Source organism: Parasteatoda tepidariorum, chromosome 12, assembly GCF_982258835.1.
Source record: "Parasteatoda tepidariorum strain Cologne lab strain chromosome 12, Ptep-v5.0, whole genome shotgun sequence".
In the NCBI taxonomy this organism is placed as follows: domain Eukaryota; kingdom Metazoa; phylum Arthropoda; class Arachnida; order Araneae; family Theridiidae; genus Parasteatoda; species Parasteatoda tepidariorum.
Window position 1 is genome coordinate 708,005 of NC_141766.1, and position 21,198 is coordinate 729,202.

The following is a 21,198-nucleotide window of genomic DNA, read 5'->3' on the forward strand; positions in this document are numbered from 1 at the left end:
TGTCAAAAACCTATATTCATACGTGAAATTTAATTAATACATAAATTTTATATATTTTTTTTATAAAGGATAGTGTTTCTAAATATGTTCTAGAAAAAATAAATTTAAAATTTTGAAGAAACACTTATATTTTGAAAAGTAACCAAAATCTTGTACTTTTGAAAGCTCACATCTTTTGTAATATTATGTTTTCATTTTCATGTGTTATTGAAAATCTGCAGTGATATTATTAAGAAATTTATTTAAAACCAAATTTAGTGTATAATATAGATTATACTAAAAATTAGACATTTTTAAAGATAAACATTAGCAGTTTTGTACATTAGACATCTTTGGTTATAATGGAATGGAAGTATATTGGAATTAGTGAGTGAATTGAATTTTCTTGAATATTATTTATTATTTGAAAGGAAATATGAATGACTAATAAGTTATACTTTAACAATACAAAGTTGAAAAGAAGCCCTTTTTTTTTCTCTTTTGAATAAAAGGTTAAATTAATAGTATGTTACACCCTAAACTTAAAGTTACCAATAAGAAGTTATCAACTTTCCTTGATTTACATTTTACAAAGTATCAGCGCACCTAGAAATTCATGGATTTGGACCACTGATTAATCTAACTTTTGAAATAGAATTTAACCCTCCCCTGAATATCTTGATGTACCAAATATCTGAATTTGTAACTAACTCCACACTCACAGTCATATTTTATTAAAATATAAAATTTTTTTATCGTGTTCTTTCAACAAATGGAAGAAAAAACATCATTTCCAGAGCAAATTATCTTTTAAACTTTTGTGATTTAAGAATTTTTATTATTTATTTTTTTAATATATCAATTTAAGATTCTAGTTGAAGCAAGCCAGTCATTGGCAATTTTTTTTTTTTATTCTAAAATGAGAACTGAAAAATCAGAAGTATTTCTTTCCTTATCAATGAGCAAGAAAAGTATTTTTAGAATATAATTTTACAAAAAGGAAATTAATTGCTTTTGTATTTTTCAGCTATTTTATTGTTTCAACTTTTTATTTATTCTGTGTTTTAAATTAAAAATCAACTGAGGATGCAGATTACAACAGTTTTGGCTATACCAATCATTTCAATTAATGTTATTATAATGCTTTTTTAAATTTGCTGTTGTGTTTTTGTCAGAGATAATAGTAAATTTGTAAAGTCTTGAAAAATTCTTGGAATTAATCATGGACTTGGTAATTTAAAATGTAGCAGATACGCTGATTTTATTATATTGCTAGTTTTTGAAATTTGGATTACATGTGCTAAAGTTTTTATGCTTACATACTTCATTATTTGTTTGATGATGCAAGAATAACATTACTACTATAAATGATATTTTTAAATTAATATTAAAATTTTGAATAATATTAAGGGTTCATGAATCAATAATTGGAAAGAACAAGTTCTGTTGTATCACAATTTGTGCTTCATGTTTTGTTTATCCAGTTGCAATGCTTTTAGTTTTCTTCCAGGTTGTTATGATCATCAGTTATTGTGATGCATCCTTAAATGTAGAGAGAAGGCTCCTTCATCGACTGAATTTTCAACCATGTTGGCCTGAGAATTATTACGATTTCCAGGTCAGTGCTTGTTGAAATTCCAGTTTTGATCCATCGTGTCCAGTTTCCTGTCAAATCAACATTAGGAAGGAAGTTATGATATTGAATAAGTATACATTTTAATTTGTTTTAAAGATATATTTAATCTTGGTTTGTTTACGGAGTTAATATATTACGTTGTACTATATTTTATATTAACCTTATCTATTATTAATATTTATAGTTTTATATAAAGAAAATTATATTAAAAATATATGTATATATAATTTATATGTATTTTAATATCTTACATAATTATTAATATGGTATCTCATCAAATTTTGTTTCATTGTTGTCGAATCATTGTTTTGTTTGTTGTTTTTTAAGCATTTTTTGTGGTTAAAAGTCCAAATTATTTTTTGTTTCATTCGTAGTGAGTAAAACAATTAATTGCAAGAAATATGAAGAATATTTTACTATGTCTTATTGCCTGTATTAAATTTTACATACATTAAAGTTTTAGATTTTGTGTTTACGTTTTTTATTATTTGTAAGATTCTGCTTATTAAACATATCTATAAATGACATTTTTAAAACTAATATTATAGTTCAGAATAATATGGAGAGACTAGTATAGAATTTGAATAGTTGAGAAGAAGCACAAGTAAGTAGCAATTGTATCACAAATTGTAATTTGTGCGTCTTCGTGTTTTGCGTATCTAGATTTGTTGCAAGTTGAGACTTTCTTTTCATCAACTAATCAGATGTATCCTTTAAAAGCTCCTTCAGCATGTCTTTGTCTTAAATGGGAGCAATGAAATTGCTTGTTATGACCATAATTTGTCGGAATAGAAATACCTACTGGAATATATGCTATCAAAGATTTGTGTTGATGCTGAGTAAGTATAAGTGTTACATTTCTTGCCTAAATAATTGTTAGTGTGACAATTTCACTTGCTAGTCATTTATTGTTGCTGCCTCTCTGCATAAATGTAAAATTGGTATGTACCTCCGACATATTTTATATTTGTAGATATTTTAATCTCTTACATTATAATTAATTAGGTATCTTTTTCATTGCATTATATCTATGTGGGGTAAAGCAATTTTTTGTGCTTCTAATTATTATATTGGATATAGTTACTTATAATAGTATGAAAATATGCATATTTGAATTAGTTACTTGTGTATATTGAATATTATTTGAAAGGAAATATGAATGACTAATAAGTTATACTTTAATAATACACGGTTGGGAAGAAATCAGTTTTTTTTTTCTCTTTTGAAGGTTAAATTAATATATTACACCCTAAATTTAAAGTTACCATTAATAAGTTATCAATTTTCTTTGTATAAATATCTTCAAATGGTATTAAAAATTGTTTTACATTTTATATTGCTAGTTTTTAAAATTTAGATTACATGTGGTAAAGTTTTCTGTTTACATACTTCATTACTTGTTTGATGATGCTATGATTACATTACTACTATAAATAATACTTTTAAATTAATATTAAGAGCTCATTAATTTTAATAATTGAAAAAGCACAAGTTGTGTTTCATGTTTTGTATATGCAGTTGCAATGCTAATAGTTTTGTTCCAGGTTGTTATGATCATCAGTTAATGTGATGCATCCTTAAATGTAGAAAAAAAGGCTCTTTCATCCACTGAATTTTTAACTACTCTGACCTGAGAATTATTAGAATTGCCAGGTCAGTGCTTGTTGAAATTCCAGTTTTGATTCTTCAAAAATTCTGGGTACTCCAAATCAACATTATGAAGGAAGTGGAAATATTAATTTAGTATACATTTAAATTAGTTTTAAAGATATATTTAATAATGCATGGGTTATTTACAGAGTTTATATATTATATAGTACAGTAGGGAACCGATTATCCGGAACGATTGGGACCATCACTATTCCGGATAACTGATTTTTCCGGTTTTCGGAATCGCTACAAAAAGCCGTTTTTTTATTGTCAAACCCAACTAAAGAAAAAAAAATATTTAGAAATAATCTTAAAAAGAAGAAAAAACGATGAAGTAATACACTAATGATTATTTCCAAAATGATGGTAAGGTGAACATCTTTCAAAAAAGAAAGAAAAATCCTAAAATCTTATGAGGAAAAAAAATTTTTTTTTTTTAAATGGCGGGAAAATTTATCGAATTTCGTTCCGGTTTTCTGATTTCCGGATAACGGGTTCTGTACTGTAGTATATTTTATATTGACTCTATATTAATTTGATTGAGTTAAGAAAATTGATTCAGAGTTATCTTTATAGATATAATGCTTTTAATTTTTTTTTTTTTACAGATTATTACAATTTTCAGGAATCTTTTCATGAGTGGAATTTTAGAACTTAAGTGACTTTTCTGTAAGCTGTACTGTTCCTTGTACTGTGATCGTTTTCTTCCAATTAGAAGAATCTGTTTGCTTTACTATTTATAAAAATTTATGCTAGGCTGTAATTAAAGTGTAGAAAATTTAACATTTACTATGATTTTTCATGAACATTATCAATTAGCTCAATATCAATATTATCAGTATCAATATTTTAATATGAAATGCAAATGCATACTAACAATGTACCACAAATTATTTTATAAATAATATATATATGTTACGCTTTGAAAGCCTAAACATTGTAAGTTCGTAGTGTGGCCGGTGCTTCTTGAAAAAGATACAGGAAAATACAGGAATCATAATATAATTTTATTAAAGTAAGGGACAGAGCCCCAGAATGACAACCTTACATGCTGGTGGATAGGTAGAGAATAGCACATTTGACCTTGGAAAGAGGGTTTTTATATCTTTCTGGACAATATATTTAAATGTTAATAGGTCTCAGTAGCGTGGGACTGATCAATTTCCCAAGCTGCTAAAGCCACATCATCACATTTTTTGAGATAATTAGATCAATATTATTACTTTCTTGTGGGAAAGGTTTTTAAACGTTTGCGCCTTAGATAAATGCTCGATTTATGGATTAATATTATGTAATGTTAAAAGAATTATATATTATATATATATATATATATATATGTATGTAAAATTATCTCTTTCCATAATGATTGAACAAAAGTTCTAAAATATTTATTAAAAAAATTTATCAGGGCCATGAAATTCAGCTAATTATGGAGCAAAAAACCAGGGTTGGGAATTTTTAACTTAATTTTTTCAGTGGTGAAATATTTTAGGCAATTAATTAAAGTTGTTTTATTAGACTATTTAAAAAGTATTTCATAAAAACGTTTTCTACCATTAATATTTTAATAAAAAGTAAAAACTTTCCCTTTTTTCTATACATTATGTTAACAGGTCTACTTACAAATATAAATGTATTGGAAGCATATGTATAGGAGTGAGTTATGCTGGCTGTTTGCTCCTCAGTTCTATACATAAAAATGCTGTTCTTCAGAATTATATAATGTCCTTTTTCCAGGGTAGGTATATAGTTCAATTACTTATAAATTAAAGATATCTTGTTTTATTTTTCTCTTGACATGATGAAAATTTTAATATTAAAGAACATGGAAATTCTTATGAAACTTTTAGGCATAACACAATATACTTATAAATAATGCAGCATTGGATAAATGCATCTATTACTTTAAAAAAAAAATTAAAAAAATATCGAATCCCTGAAAGAACCGATTCAGGTTTTTTCAAGGAATGGGTTTTTCCAATTTCGTCTGATTTTGTCTTCGTTTCTTTTAATTTTTGTAGTTTAGTCTTGCTGCATAAATAAATACCATAAATTTTATTCCTGACCAAGCCATTAATAATAATTATTTAAACATTTCATTATCTATGTCATTAGTCACAAGTAACAATACTATTTTAAGTGAGAGTAAAAAGGTCCAATTACCTTTGTAGGATTTACCTATTCTGTTTTAAAATAGAATTATAAAAAAAACTGCTAAATGTTTTAACGAAGAATTAAATTATTTATTTTAATTCAAATAAAGTTTTTTACTTGGTAGTTGTTAATTTACGTCGCACTAGAGCTGCACAATGGGCTATTGGCGACGGTCTGGGAAACATCCCTAAGGATCATACGATCACAATTGTGATCCTCTGCAGAGGGTATGGCACCCCTGCTTCGGTAGCCCGACGACCTGCACGTGAAGTTGAGCACTTTACGATAGAACAGTTTAACGAGGACCACTACCGCACACCCTCGGTCCCTACGCAGACAGATCCAAGTGATCACCCACCCGCACACTGACCGCAGCCAGTGATGCTTGACTTCGGTGATCTGCTGGGAACCGTGTCTTAAAGATCAGTCCACTGCGGGACATTTTTTTTCTTTCTTTTACTTGGAAAAACTATTTTATGCAATGGTGCATTGCATTACTTTTCTGAGTTGTGTCCTGTGTTTTTTACAGTGAAAAGGAGCTTCCAGAATAAGCTCTAATATTTCAACAACAAAGGATGCATCTGAACAAGTATTTCACCAGTTAAAGGGTGCTATATTTTAAAAGTATCATTTGAAAGTATGTAATTAGACTCATAGGTTAGCAAAATAGTAGTTAAAATGCACTTTTATAAATGTATTATTTTCCTATTTCAGTGAATTGCAATTCTAATCTTGTTATAACAGTAGTAGTTTCAATTATTTTGTGAATTAATATCTCGAATTTTTGCGAAAACACCTAAGTACATTATCTCCTTTTTCTAATAATAATTATTTTCAAAAAAAGTTAATTAAGAATTTTCAAATACAGAATATTGAAGTAGCAGAAATATAAATATTATTCTATTAGTATAATCTTAATATATAGTCTATTTGTTATAATAAAATGCAAGAAAAAAACCTACTTGTTTTTTTTTCCAAGTTTGGGCTTTGATAGTTATTGAACAACTCTGATTTAAAATATCCCTGATTAACCCTGATCTCTGTATGAAATCATGGAGATCTAATAAAATGATTCTGTTTTCCCATACTCTTACGATATCTCAGTTATCAGAATATAACAGAGCCATCCCAGGTTAAAATTTTTGCTGGAATTTGTTTGCTAGACAAGCATATAATGCTATGTACCAGCTAAAATACCAGCATATACTACCATAAATCTTTGCTGGTTCCAGCATAATTACTAGCATTCCATACCATGAATTGGCACACTTTATTGCTGGTCCAGCATACAGAAACCAACTTGTGTTGCTTGAATATCTTGCTGGTCCAGCATAATAAACCAGCTTGTGTTGCTTAAATATCTTGCTGGTCCAGCATACATTAACCAACTTGTGTTGCTTGAATATCTTGCTGGTCTAGCAACAATCAAGACCACAACTTGCTGGTTTTTTATGCTTTACTAGCAATAATTCCATAGCAACAGATGCTTTTTTTATTGCTATTCCAAGCATAATTCTCTACCAACAGTTGCTTGAATATCTTGCTGGTCTAGCAACAATCAAGACCACAACTTGCTTGTTTTTTATGCTTTACTAGCAATAATTCTATAGCAACAGATGCTTTTTTTTATTGCTATTCCAAGCATAATTCTCTACCAACAGTTGCTTGGAATCTTTGCTATTCTAGCATAAAAATCCGACCACCAGTTGCTTGAAATCCCTGCTATTCTAGCATTACTTTCCTACCACCAGTTGCTTGAAATCTCTGCTATTCTAGCATTATTTTCCTACCACCAGTTGCTTGAAATCTCTGCTATTCTAGCATTACTTTCCTACCACCAGTTGCTTGAAATCTCTGCTATTCTAGTATTACTTTCCTACCATCAGTTGCCTGGAATCTCAGTATTCTAGCATTATTTTCCTACCAACAGTTGCTTGATAAATTTGCTATTCCAGCATTATTTTTCTACCATCAGTTGCTTCAAATTTTTGCTATTTATATTACTATTATTAATTTCTTATAATCTTTGCTATTCTAGCATTAATTTTCAAATTGTTGCTTTAAATTTTGTTATGTTTAATGCTTTCCTACTAGCAAATATTTTTACTCTTTCTCTACTATGAAGCCCACCTCTCAGGCTTGCTTTTTAACAGTAGGATTATTATGTGTGTATCTAGGATCCCTTTTTTTTTTTTTTTTTTTTTTTTTTTAACAAATATTAAATATGGTGCAAATATACCTTTTTTGATATTAAATAACAAAACCACAGCTGTATGTCTAACCACAACTCATTTAAATTTTGTGTAAAATATATAATTACCAATAATCATTTGATTGATATTCATATAAGAGAAGACAAATAAGAAAACTTAAAAAAGATTTATTTTGTTTAAGAATCATTAACTTTAGCAATATTAAAACATATATCCTGGATTTTATCAGATATATATCTGTTTCTTTTCTTCATAGCCTCCTCCATTTCTGTGGCAGTAACTCCTCTTTTCATTAGATATTCTCTCATCTGACCTGAAATAAAAAGAAAATGTTAATATGGAAAAAGGCAAATAAAAATAAAAACAAGTTTTTAAAAAACAATAGCACTTGGAAAAGTCTTAACTTTGCTAAAAAAATCTGTTTGTTAAAGAGCAAAAATATTCCAGCTGTGGATGAATTGATGTCTATTTCTGAATAGTTAAAAGCTGAACTTTGTAGTAGTTCTGGTAGTTCTTCAGTAAAAAATAAACAACAAATTTTTAAATCTTTACAAAAATTTCAATTAACACAATATTTAGTTTGAACTTTTACAATTTTAAACATTTATGTAGCATCTAAGTGATATTTTAAACATCTTTCACTGTAAAATTTTCATTAAGTAGCAGGAAAGCTTCTGCAATTTTTTACATGAGCATGTTAGTCGCTACATTGCCTTTACCTGGGTGACGAGTATGTTGTGTAATCCCTGCCATTCAGATATGTATGACGTGCTTTTTTTTTTTTTTTTTTTTTAAATTAATAGAATTTTCAAAGCAATTTATGAAATAAGCTCTGAAATATAAATATTGGATATATAACACAAAAATATATGCATTATACATTGTTGGTATTATCTCATTACGTCCTGACAATAATTGAATTTTGGCCTCATAAGAAACTGAAGCGATTACTCCAATAAAATAGTAAAGTTAAACAGCAGAATCTATGTTTTAACCAAATAAACACCTTTTTTCGTATCTAAAAACTTAGTGTAGGGAAATATTTTATCAAATTTATAACAAATAGAACTACACTGTCTCCACTACTTAAATTAGCAAAAGGCAGAGAGCATATTGTAATTAAAACTGTTGTGATCAGGATTAATTAATGATATCAGAGCCAAAGTAAAAACAGTCATTTATGTAATTTCAATCAGACACATTTGTTAAGGCATTCATAAATTAATAAAATAACTTTCAACTAATAAATTAAAATAGTTCTCATAACACACTGTTACATTCCCAGTCTTTGCCAATGCAGTCAAAGGAAACAGAATATAAACAAACAATATGACAAATTTTGAGACTTCAAAGGAAGTGGTGTTCAGCAAGGGTGGAATTTAAAATAAAGAAGTCAGGCTTCAGAATATATTTTTAGTAAATGGATTGACATTTACTTTCCTTCTTTTGCTAATACTATTGACACTGAAATAAAATTTCAGATAATTAATTTTAATTTAATTGATTTTAATTCAGATAACTGGTAAGAAAGGCAAATGTTATATTATTCAAAAATTACAAAGATATTAAAATCTCAATTGTGAGTTTTTTTGTAATTTATTAATGCATCTATTGCACAGCAGTATACATCTTTTATGTTATAAAAAAAGTTAATCAAATGAATAAATACCTTACTCAACAAGCAATGCTTAAATATGCTAAGACCATTTTACAAGGAGTAACCCTATATTTATTTATTAGGAGGAGTAACCCTATTAATTCCTTTTTTTTTTCTAAAAGATTTTCTGTAAAATGGATTGAGTAATAAACTCTCAAAATAAAAGTAAAATTTAAAGAAAAATAAATATTACTTGATTTAGTATATACTAAGGTTAGTTGGTTTAAATTAGATATTTTAATTTTTTTAATTACCAAGTCATACAAACATTGTTTTAAATTATTTTAATATTTTCAAAATGCTTTTTTTTATATTAAGATATTTTAACAAAAAATATTTAAAATTCATTTGTCTTTCCATTTTATATTTAATCTAATGCTACACTGTGTTTTTAAGAGGATGTCATACCATGGGAGTAACTTTTCATCACAAATTTTGTTTCAATTCCATAACTAGCCCTGAAAAATAACTATGCACCACTGTGGGAAGTCAAAAAAAAAAAAGAGAGAGAGATGAAACTTAAATAAAAAAAACTAGTACCTTTTCCCAATCGTTATATGCATATAGTATACATATAACCATTTAATGATCCAAAAACATCAAAATTGAGACTCAAGATAACAGAATTTTCAATTCTATGTCTCCATTATGACTTGTACAGTACTCTGTCAAGCTTTTTCTGAACGATACTTATTTTGTGAAAATTTAGACATAATTTCTGAAAATTAAAAATTATATTAAAAAATCAACACAAAATTATAATAAAAATATGGATTTATTGTTTCCTACGAGACACATAATAAAATTTTAAGAAACTTTGTGAAACGACTTTATATAACTTTGTGAAACGACCATTTTTTCCTGAAGTTGAATTTGTGAAGGTACCACTAAATGGTAGTAAATTTGGCTTGGACAGACCCCTGTTGCAGGTAACTTAAATTTTACTGATGGATCAAAATTTTGATGCTTCAGTATCTATCAATTTGGCTTGGAAAGATTCATGTGGAAGGAGAGTTCCATCACAATTCCCATATTTCAAAGTTGTAAGGAATAGATTAAATGTATTTTGCCTCTCCAAATATTTAAAAAGAAAGTTCTTTTAATTTAGTATGTTTAACTAATTTTTCACATATTTATATTTTTATTGTTAAATTAACTTTTTATAGTCATATTATCTCTAATATGAATCTTTTGCAAAAATATATTTTAAACTAAGTAAAAAATGTCCAAATGAAAAGGACCTATTGCTATCAATTACAGAAAGAAAAAAAACGGGGAAAATAATTCTTAGAGTTTTCTTTTTCCACAACATAATTTTGTTTAAAGTTTCCTTAAGCAAAACAACCCCTCATTAAAAACAATCATCCCTCCAACACAAACACTAGATGGCGTGATCAAAACCTTGATTAACACATAATTTTAAACTACATACTTAAGTACTTCACTTACTTCCTGCCAATTCTAACCCCATAATTCTCACACCCTTCTGTCCATGCTGTCAGTTTATTGGCTCCTGTAATGTCCTCTTCAATGGATTTTCTAAATCAAAATAAAACATTCACATTATAAATTTAAAGTTATAAATATTCATAAAAAAATAAGTTTTATAAATAGTTATTGGAAAATGGATGATTAACCAAATTTAATATGAATTGTATATTCTGAGAGAATATACATATTTCTAACTGAAATGCTAAGTAGAAAACATAAGTTAGTTACTCTAAGTTAAGTTACGATTAGAGCAAATGAACACATAAAGAATAAGTGTTAAAATTTAAAAGTATTGTTCATTGGTTTAAGTCTCAACTTAAATAAAAATTTTTTAGACAAATCAGCAATTTCAAAATTCATGAAGCATTCAAATACAAGTTTTTCCAAATATCCACTGATATTCATAGCTTTGAAATTTTTGTTAATATATTGCTGTGTTAATAAAGCAAAATTGCATTAATACTCGGACGGCAATAAATTATAGCATTTTCTAAATAACAGTTTAATAGAAAAAAAATTTTATTAAAAATTTTTTAGAACTACGAACAAAGTAAAAATATGTTGTTTTTTTTTCCATCCTTCATTTACGTCTTCATTACAAAAAGCGGTATTATTTAAAAGAGAATGGATTTATTTTGCAAAAAGCATTTCAACTAATTCCTATAAAATACAATCCTTATACACCATATTTTCATTAGGTATGTCACCTTTTTAAGTGAAAATACAGCAGGTAGATTAACTAAGAGTCACACATGTATTTGCTCATGTAGACAGCATATATGTTAATTTTTATGTTCTACGAGTTGTGATCAGTAAATTCAGTGTAATTTTTTTATCAGTAAACTTGATAATATGTTTTCAGAAAATCAAATACTTTTAATTGTTAGACACAAAATAAAGAGCACAAAGAAGTGGTTATTATAACTAAAAGCACAATTCAAGAGTCTGAATATCGTATTAAATGTAATCAGGATTTTAATAACCACATAGCGATAGTAGTTTTAAGGGTCTCTATCTTTTAAGGAATTGGTAACTAATTTTAAACCATAGTTTCTACTACAGAATGGCAACAAGGAGATGATAACGTCGGATCAATGGGCTTTTCGCACTGTGATTGGCTGTTGAGTATCACTCATGGTTGCAAGAATTTGAGAAGTTATCGCGTTTATTGTGAATTAAAATAAAAATTTCAATAATTTCGTGCACGCCTGTCTGTGTTCTCGCGTAATCTCGTACTTGGTGTGATGAAACAATTGGTTCATTGATGGATTGTGTTTACATTTATTTCGTAAACAGCCACTGGAAAAGAGGAGACTTGTGCTTAAAAAAGAAATTAGGCGAAAATGTTTTCGAATTTTTCGATATTTATAAATGTAACAATAAAAATGAATGTTTTCTTTGCTATGTTTATTATTTGTTTTTAAATAAAATTATGTCATTTTGATATTAAGAGTATGTTAACGGGTGCTCTTAAATACTTTTAAATTAAGTATTCTCTTTTAAAAGCTTAGCTGCAATATTTATCTAATTTTCGGGACCCCCAATTTTCTTACGTTCTGTTGTAAGGAAAAGAAAATTCGGATCTAAATTAAAAGAATAATTATGCCATGTAATGTCTAATCATCCTATGCATATTTCCCAATGTAACAATAAAAATGAATGTTTTCTTTGCTATGTTTATTATTTGTTTTTAAATAAAATTATGTCATTTTGATATTAAGAAGTGCCGCCAATTTTTTGGCGACCTATTTAGATAGGCCGCCAAGGGGTAGGAGGAAAAAGAGAAACCCGATCATGACATCACGACGGAAAGGGGGAAGATGGGGGAAAGAAAAGGCGCTCTCTAAGAGGAGAGGACCAAAATAGAACGGTGTTACCGTCGTGATATCAGGAACGGGGAGAAAATTGAAATAACAGGTACAGAAGATAGAAAAAAAAATCGCATGCAAAATGTAAACATAGTTCAAGAGTGAAAAATCTGGATTTTAAAGAAACAAGGCTAACGAATAGAAAATCAAAGATAAACATAAATAAACACTTACTTATGGAAACTCTATTCAAGTAGGCTAATCAATTTTAAAATTGTTAAGTTTTAACTGTTAATTCTAAATGGAAAGTTTGGCAAACGTAATAATTTTTATATTTATTGCATATTAAATACTATGCTTTTCAGGTAACATTCTTAATAAAACAAAACTAATTTTTTTAAAATAGTTAATTGAATTAAACTTTCCCTCAGAAATTTCTAATTAAATTTCAATTTATGGTTACCGATTTCTAAAACATAAATTTTAAGCAAAATCATACTAACTTTAAATTTATATTTAATTTTTTAAAAAATTATATTAAATTATAATTATTAAAACTGAATACATAATACTTTTTCTTCCAATATTTACACATTATAATACTCTATACAATTTTGATCTTATTTAAACAAATTAAGCAAAGTAAATGGTGTTTTTTTTTAAGCATAAATTTTAAGCAAAATCATACTAACTTTATATTTACTTTTAAAATTTATATTTACTTTTTTAAAGAAACAATAATTAGTAAAAAATAAAGATGCATTACGTCTAAATTATACACTATAAAATTTTTAAAATACAGGGAAAGAGACTTACTTCATTTACGAATAAACATCGAGTCGAAAGAGAAGGGGGGGGGGAAATAAACAGTAATTTTTTAATAGCAAATCTTAAATTAACAAAAAAAGAAGTTTGAAATTAAAAAATAAAATTAAATTTATTGCGAATTAGACAATTATTAATTCAAATAAAAACTCTTACAATAAAACAGTTTGTGTAACTTTCCACACAGCCATATTGAAAGAAAGAAGTGCGCGCTTTTCTATCGAACCAATCAAAACGTTAGTTTGGAGTGTTCGGCGGGAAACCTGACAAAGTATCGGGTGATCTTTTTCTTAGAAGGCATTCCTCCCACAGCCTTAGAGGAGCCTAAGCCCACAGCTGCACTGGGGGAAAAATTCATCAATGTCAAAGTTCATCTTCTAGAAAAGACCGCTCTCTTCCTATTCAACTGAGCAATCTGAAATTATTACACCCCCTTCAATGGGACTTAGAGGAAATTTATTACCATTGCAATACTGAAGTTATGCTTTCATGACTAAAAAAATACTCCTTATAAACTAAATTTTTTATAACTTAAATTATTTCGTAATAGTAACTTCCATCAATAATTAGGGTGAATAAAATTCAAAGTAAATTACATTTTTTAATAATACGAACATTCCATCAAGTAAAATGTATGCATCACGACAGCGATTCCCAAATTTTTTTCGATTATGAAACCCTAAATGATCCAACTTTTTTCGACGGAACTCTGATTTTGTAAATGTAATAATTTTACGCATGTAAAAATTTAAAACGCCTTATGTAAACATTTAATGCATTTATATCCACGAACTAATTTTCAGATGCACTAAATAGCTTAAAAATTATTGAACTCCTAATAATTAACATTTCAACATATTTTTCGCTCAAATAATTTCTCGGTATTAACTTCTGTTTCGAATTCTATAAATAACACTTATAGTCTTCAATTAATTATTAAAAAGAAGTTTTATTTAGTGTCAATAGAAAAGTGTTAATGGGTTCAATCATTTAATCTTTTTTTCATGGTTTTTCAGAAATCTAGATTCTGATATTTTATTAATACTTCAGCCTCGGGGGGGGGAGTGCCAGGAAGGAACTGCCATGTAATAAATCAATTATATGCATTTGCCTTCAATAAAATTGACCCAACCTAATATTTATTTCTGAGTTCAAAAATTGATCTCAGAAATAAATATTGGGCAGGGTCAATAAGGTTCATATAATAAACTAGTTTTAAAGTCCTGCTTTCACGAATTCGCCTCTCCCCTTCTATGACTTCTCATTTATTAATTCCATATAGCTGATTACGACCTTAAAGGTTTTTATCAAAAAGGATGGAAATAGTGCACTTAATCGTCGTTGACGATTGATATAGTTGCTTACCAATCTGCAGTGGACGTTAACCCATTTTTATTACATATTAACTGAAACTGAAAAATAAAATTAAAAAAATTTCTTTTTTATTATTCACTTTCGAATAAGGTTTCTTAGTTTAAGAAATTTTAAATTGTTACTTTTATACATGTAATATAAAAGAAATAAATGATAAAAAGTCATTAAGAGTGGTGAAATACGATTCCTCTAAATTTTTCTCATCAATCCCACAATTTAAATTGAAAAACTCTGATGTCGGTGAAAATCTTCTTGTTTTTCGCATTTGAATTATTTATTTTCTGGTTGTCTTTCTTTGAAGATTGAAGTCTTTCGAATTTTCTATTTTGAAGAATTCAAATAATAAAATCAATAATACAGAAAGTTACATTAAGATTGAGAAGAAGGACACATCCATAAAATAATATTAAAAAAAAAATTAATCTTTGACATAATGAACTTATCTCGGAAAATTTTATTATTCCAGGGCTGATTGTGCTCCGGAAAAAATCCGGATTTCCGGATTTTTCGCTAACAGTGATCCGGAAGTTTCCGGAGATCGAAGGTCCAGACGTTTCAAAAAATCATTGATCACAGAAGTTTCCGGAAATCAAATTTTCAAAGGTAGAACTTAAAAACACAGTTTATTTTGTTTGTAAGGGAGAGCCAGATACATTTTTTATCAGTAAATAGTTATAATCATAAACTCAAGAAGGAAAGACATATTTGTAAATTTTAATTACTTCTACTAGAAAAACCTAGTTTAATTTTTTTTCTAATTTGTCAATTTAAACTTCTTTTTTTTTTGAACTCAGGAAATTTTCCGGAATTTTGACTTGGGCTCACAATCACCCCTGTTATTCGTGCTTACATAAAACTGAAGCATAACGGAATAAAATTATCTGTTGGTAGCGATGCAATATGTTCAATTTCTCTCCGGTTGAGTTCCTTTACCATCAGGCTAACAATGGACGGTTTTTCTCTTCTCCCACGAATACGCGTTAGTTTTAACTACAAAATTCTTCACGAAATCGAATTTGGTCGACTTGATAAGGTTGCTGGGCTTGACTTAGGAATCCTCTTATCTTCTAGGTGTAGCTGAAAATTACAAGGTTTAACATTAACAGCTGCAAATGCCTTAGGTAGCTCCCATCGTCTATAAGTTGCGTCTGTAGTTTATACATACATATAAACACCTAGATTTCTTTTTTTCTGTTTAGTTTTGAATAACTGGACCAAGCCAAATTTTAGGACCCGCTACGTATTATTAGCATTTAATTATTATCATATTATTAGCCTAATTATTAGCATTTATTTATGATGTGCTTAAACTTCAGATGTTGCCAATAATTCCAAAACTCTTTGTTTTTCCAAAATGAAAAATACTGAAGCTGAATATATTTTCCCGAATCGAGAAATTGTTTGGTTATTTGCAGAACAGATAAAAATACCGTGTTTTTTATTGTTATCAAATCAGTAAATAATTCTTTTCTTAGCAAGTCGACTCCAGAAGTTGATTTTCTTAGATAAAAATATTTAAATAGTATTCATTACATCCTGCTTCACTTGTAATCTTTATTATTTTTATTTTGTCATACTTTATTAACGTCACTTTTTGATCAACGTATCTACACGCACTGTAAGATAGCCTATTTCGAAACTTCTGTTCTTATGATATTAAACTATACATTTATAATTTAAATTAATCTTTGCAAGTGTTATTTTTATAACCATAAGTTTTATGACTACAATGAAGATTTATAACATAATTTACCCAATTGTAAAAATATAAAATTCTGTATATTGTATCTACCGGTATATAAGTCGACCCGCTATATTTTTGATTGCGCTCTTGTAATTTTTGGTATGTCAGGTGTATAAGTTGACTGCTGAAAAAACCAAATATGAAAATTTTTAAAACGAAAAAACATTGGAAAAAAATTATTAAGTCTATAAAGACTATTAAGTGTAGAAAAAAAAAACTATTAAGTCTAGTATCTGCAAAATTTTCTTTAGTTGAAAATATTCCACACTGTACTCACTCGCATTTATGTTACATAAAATGCTTTGTAATTATTGTAAAATCTAATAAAAAATGTGGAATTTCGAATTCTTTGGATGAGGGTGGAGAAAATTTTGTGTGGAACTCAGTAGTTTAAATTTGAAGCTTTATGGTATTTTTTTTAAAGTTTTTCATTGTGTTATATTTTTTGAAATAACTTCTCTTATTTAAATTTTTCTATCTGAAATAAATTTAAAAAACGATTTTTGAAAAGAAAAAAAAACTTTAAAAGTAAAATTTATTGCAAGCATATTAAGAATAGTGTTGTAAAGGGCAAATTGATACAGAGTTGTTCATATCTATCTCATTGAGTGAAATGCATCGATATTTCATGATCAACGAATGTCCGACTTCATTACTGGTGCATAAGTGCCTGATTTACGTCAAATTTTGAATTCTTTTATTATTATTTTTTACTCTTTGTTTTATTATATTTTATTCTTATTTCTTTTATTATTTATATTTTTTCAAACTTATTATTATTATTTCCACCATACAACTAAGATTTTTCTAATAAATGATTATTATTAAATTTTATATTAAATGAATCTCCTACAATGTCAGATATTAGATTATTCAAGATTTCAAGGTACTTCTGCCATGGGGATTTATGCACCTTGAACTCTTTCTCGACATAAGAAAAAAAAATTGTGCCAGAAACACACGAAATAAAGCGCCTTGAAAAAAAACTGGAAAAAATAAATGAGTGATAGCTAAAAAATTTTCAAGACAACTGAAAAATGCTTAAATTTATCTTTCATTCGTAAATTCGATTCTTGAGTTATTTTTTTCACCAATATATATTTCCTTTAAATTAAATATTTTTTAACTGCTTAAAATATCTAGTTTTATCCCACCACTTGCGACCTATCACTACTTTTATGCGACCACTTTGAAAAATTTTCCAGACCGTGGGAACCCTGCAGCAAGTAAAATAAAATTTTATGCGTTTTTTTCAACTTTTTAATTTTTTAACTTTAAGCAACTTTAAAATAGTTATTGACTAACATAAAGGAAATGAGAGATAAATGTGCGAAAGATTTTAATAATAAAAAAAAATTGGGAAAAAATGCTATTACAGTTGACCGTCTTAATAGAGTATACTACAAATAAATTTCTTAGTATAAAAAAGTCGATTTTTTCTTATCAATTATATTTTTTAGATATTTTAACTCTTCTTTCTTCTCAACATAAAGTTTATTCTATAATAATTTATGCTTTTTCCAAAAATAAATTTAATTTTTTCGATTTAACAAAGTCTTAACAATGCGCGGATACTTCGAATTTACTTCACCAGTTTTTAAAAAACCCATGCAGGAATTTTTAATACATTTTTTTACAATTAATCGTTTTATATATTTAGTTTATCTTTAAAACAGTTTTTCATATTTTTCGAACCATAGTTGTAGAGTTGATAGTTGAAATTTTCGACTCCGAATTTTTCAGAAAGCCAACCACCGACTTATAATATATTGAAATTTTCATTTAATCTTAGATTCAAGACATGCATTTGTAAAAAATATTAATGCACAATCACGCATAACAAATAAATGTCTTAGCCCAAGCTGATTCTTTAATAAATATTGAAGGAAACTAACCATGATACATTAGATTTAATTTTTACCTTTAGAACTTAGCTTAATAAATTTGACTTAGGAATTTTATGAGCTGAAGGATACCTTATTTGTTAAATATTTAATTAAATAATTTATAAGTATGTATTATTTGCTATGAAAATCGGTACAATGTTAACATGGATTGTCATGAAATCATAATTATAAATACATTTTTAATTATAAAAGTGTATTAGGATATAGTTATTTAAAAAGTAAGTAATTTTACAAAAAAAAAAAATATGTTTCATTATGCGTCAATAATATGAACCTATCAATCTAAAAGATATTCGTTAACTTTATTATTTATAATGTATTTATGCTTTTAGAAATAATTACAGCTCCATAGACAATATTAATTTTAAAATAGTCCAAATCATGAATTAAAGTTTGTAAAAATACGAAATAGTTTTGAAAGATCGCCTTGAAGGTGAAAATAGAATGAATTGCAAAAAATAATAAAAGTAACAGAAACATTTCGTTCCTCTTTCCAATTTTCTTTCTATTTAAGTTCCCCCCCCCCTTTTTTTTTATCTCAATGCTGATTTATATTTTCGCAATTAATATCATTTATTTTCATTTAATCATAACGTTTAGCCGTTTCCAGAAAATCAATAGCTAGATTGTCTCTCAGTCTCAATAGCTTTATGCGTACTTTTTTAAGATTTTAGTAAAAAAAAAATAGGCTTAAAAACGTTTAAAGATTATAAATTAATTTTGTAATAAGTAATAATTTAAACGATTGTAGTAAGATTAATAAAAGTAATATTTCTATCCTCATGATTATAAACATTCGTCTAAATCATTTTCATAATCGGAGTTGGGCTAATTTTTTTACAATTCCGATTTAAAGACATGATTATTTTGAATGCAGAATTTATTGAAAAGTTAGGAAACGGTTATTTAGTTTATTTTATTTAATTGAGTCAGATTACAAATTCTCTCTACGACCCAGCTCTTATTTGATTTTTGTATTTATAAACTTTAGGAAAAGCTTTTTATTTATTTATTTTTAAATTTTTGCAACTAATTTTGCTCGATTTGAAGATTTAATTGATTACAGCAATTAAATATTTTTCCTTGAACAAATTTCAATAAACTACACTGCGCTCTGTAAGATATTAATAAATGCAACTAAATAAATATACAAAAAAATGATTATTTTGAAGATTTTTAAATTTCAAAATTTTTTTTTTCTTCCAATTGTCATGTTTCCAAATAATCACCCATATAACTGTCTAATATTAACATTTCAAGTTACTTATGCTTACATATAAATCAAATGCCTTTAGTCTGAATCTATTGTATGCAACTGGATCGCAATATTATTAGGCTTGATTAATTTTTAGTGGGATGATAAGTGGTTGCGAAGAAAGTTTGAAATAAAAAATTTATGATAGAATTTTTAAATAAAAATGAAAGCTTAATGTAAGCATTACTTTTTATAAGCATTTATGGAGAAAAAAAATTTGCTAAAGCTATGTAAATTATAGGAAATTTTGCCATTTATAATGGACATTTTAAAGGAATTATTAAATATATTGTAGGAAATGGTGTATTATATTTATATAGTATTTGACTATTTCAAAACCAAATCTTATCAATGAACACACACGAAGGCCTCCCATCCATTGATCATATGGTACTTGCGAACCTAATCCCCGCACCATGACGAAAGTGCTACAGCGGATGTTAGCAATAAAGTCCCTACCTTGGAATTTATGGTTGTTGGTTGATAATAGATTACTAAAAGTTCAATGTAGATTGTTAAAAATTAAATTTATAATTACTATATAAGATTACAAATGAGATGAGCTAAATTATAATCATTAAGATATATAACCTGAGTTTCATGTCAAAATTACTGATTTAAATAAATTGCAAGTTGCACTTTATTTAATAATAAAAAATACTATTTTCGACTATTCGAATTATTTATTAACGTAGCATAATTTCTCTTATTGTTTATTATACTTTGCTTAGTTCAAGCCTCTATTTACAAACTATTTAAATTAAACCCCCCTCCCTCTCTCTCTTTCCATTTTTAAATTGAAAATAATACAGAGATTAATGTGCTCCGGAAAAAATCCGGGTTTCCAGATGTTTCGCTATTTGCGATCAGGAAATCCGCAGTCCAGAAGTTTACAGAAATCATCGATCACATTTATGTGTAAAAATTCTTGTATATTTTATTTAAAAATATTAGAACTAGAATTTATTCTTGGCATCTCTTTCATTTGTAAATATTTTTTTCTGTTAGAATAATAAATGTGTATAGAGATAAAAGTAAACTAAATACATAATTATTAATTTAAATTATGCTGCATATAATTTATGTAGACTTTCACGCTGTGAAAATATCAATGATTTAAATTTATAAAGATATTAATTTTTTGAAATGCGTCTTTAATGATTTTACTCAGGAAATTTTCAGGATTTTTTAATTGGGCTCACAATCACCCCTGATATTAAGAATAGGGGTGGAAAATAAGACACTACTCGTAAGTGGAATAAAACAAAATTTTTTATTTGTCATGCTGCTCGAGAATATTTCAAATGAGGAGTTAAAAAATTCTGTAGAAAATTAGCTATTAGTTGTGGTGCAGCTACATTTTCTTACAACTCTGAAATCAAGAAATTGATCCTCTTTTGTATTCTTAACAATTGCAATCGAAAATCTTCTTTTATAAATAATGTTGCTTGCTAGTTGAAGGCATCAAGTATGATTGTGATTTTTGGAACTTACAATAACACTGT

General features: G+C 27.3%; 1 long non-coding RNA gene across 4 annotated transcripts; it reads right to left on the reverse strand.

The window, feature by feature from the left end:
* Window positions 1-1,339: 1,339 nt before the first annotated feature.
* Window positions 1,340-15,422, reverse strand: LOC147800875 (uncharacterized). Of its 4 annotated transcripts, none has more exons than XR_015430795.1 (4): window positions 13,570-15,422; window positions 10,739-10,828; window positions 7,870-7,945; window positions 1,340-1,644 (listed from the first exon to the last, which is right to left on the reverse strand). It is a non-coding gene; the product is annotated as an uncharacterized LOC147800875 (long non-coding RNA). The 4 variants fall into 4 exon arrangements; XR_015430796.1 differs by lacking the exon at window positions 13,570-15,422 and adding an exon at window positions 13,405-13,547; XR_015430798.1 differs by lacking the exons at window positions 1,340-1,644; window positions 13,570-15,422 and adding an exon at window positions 11,655-12,489 and having other exon boundaries at window positions 7,784-7,945.
* Between the last annotated feature and the right edge of the window lie 5,776 nt (window positions 15,423-21,198).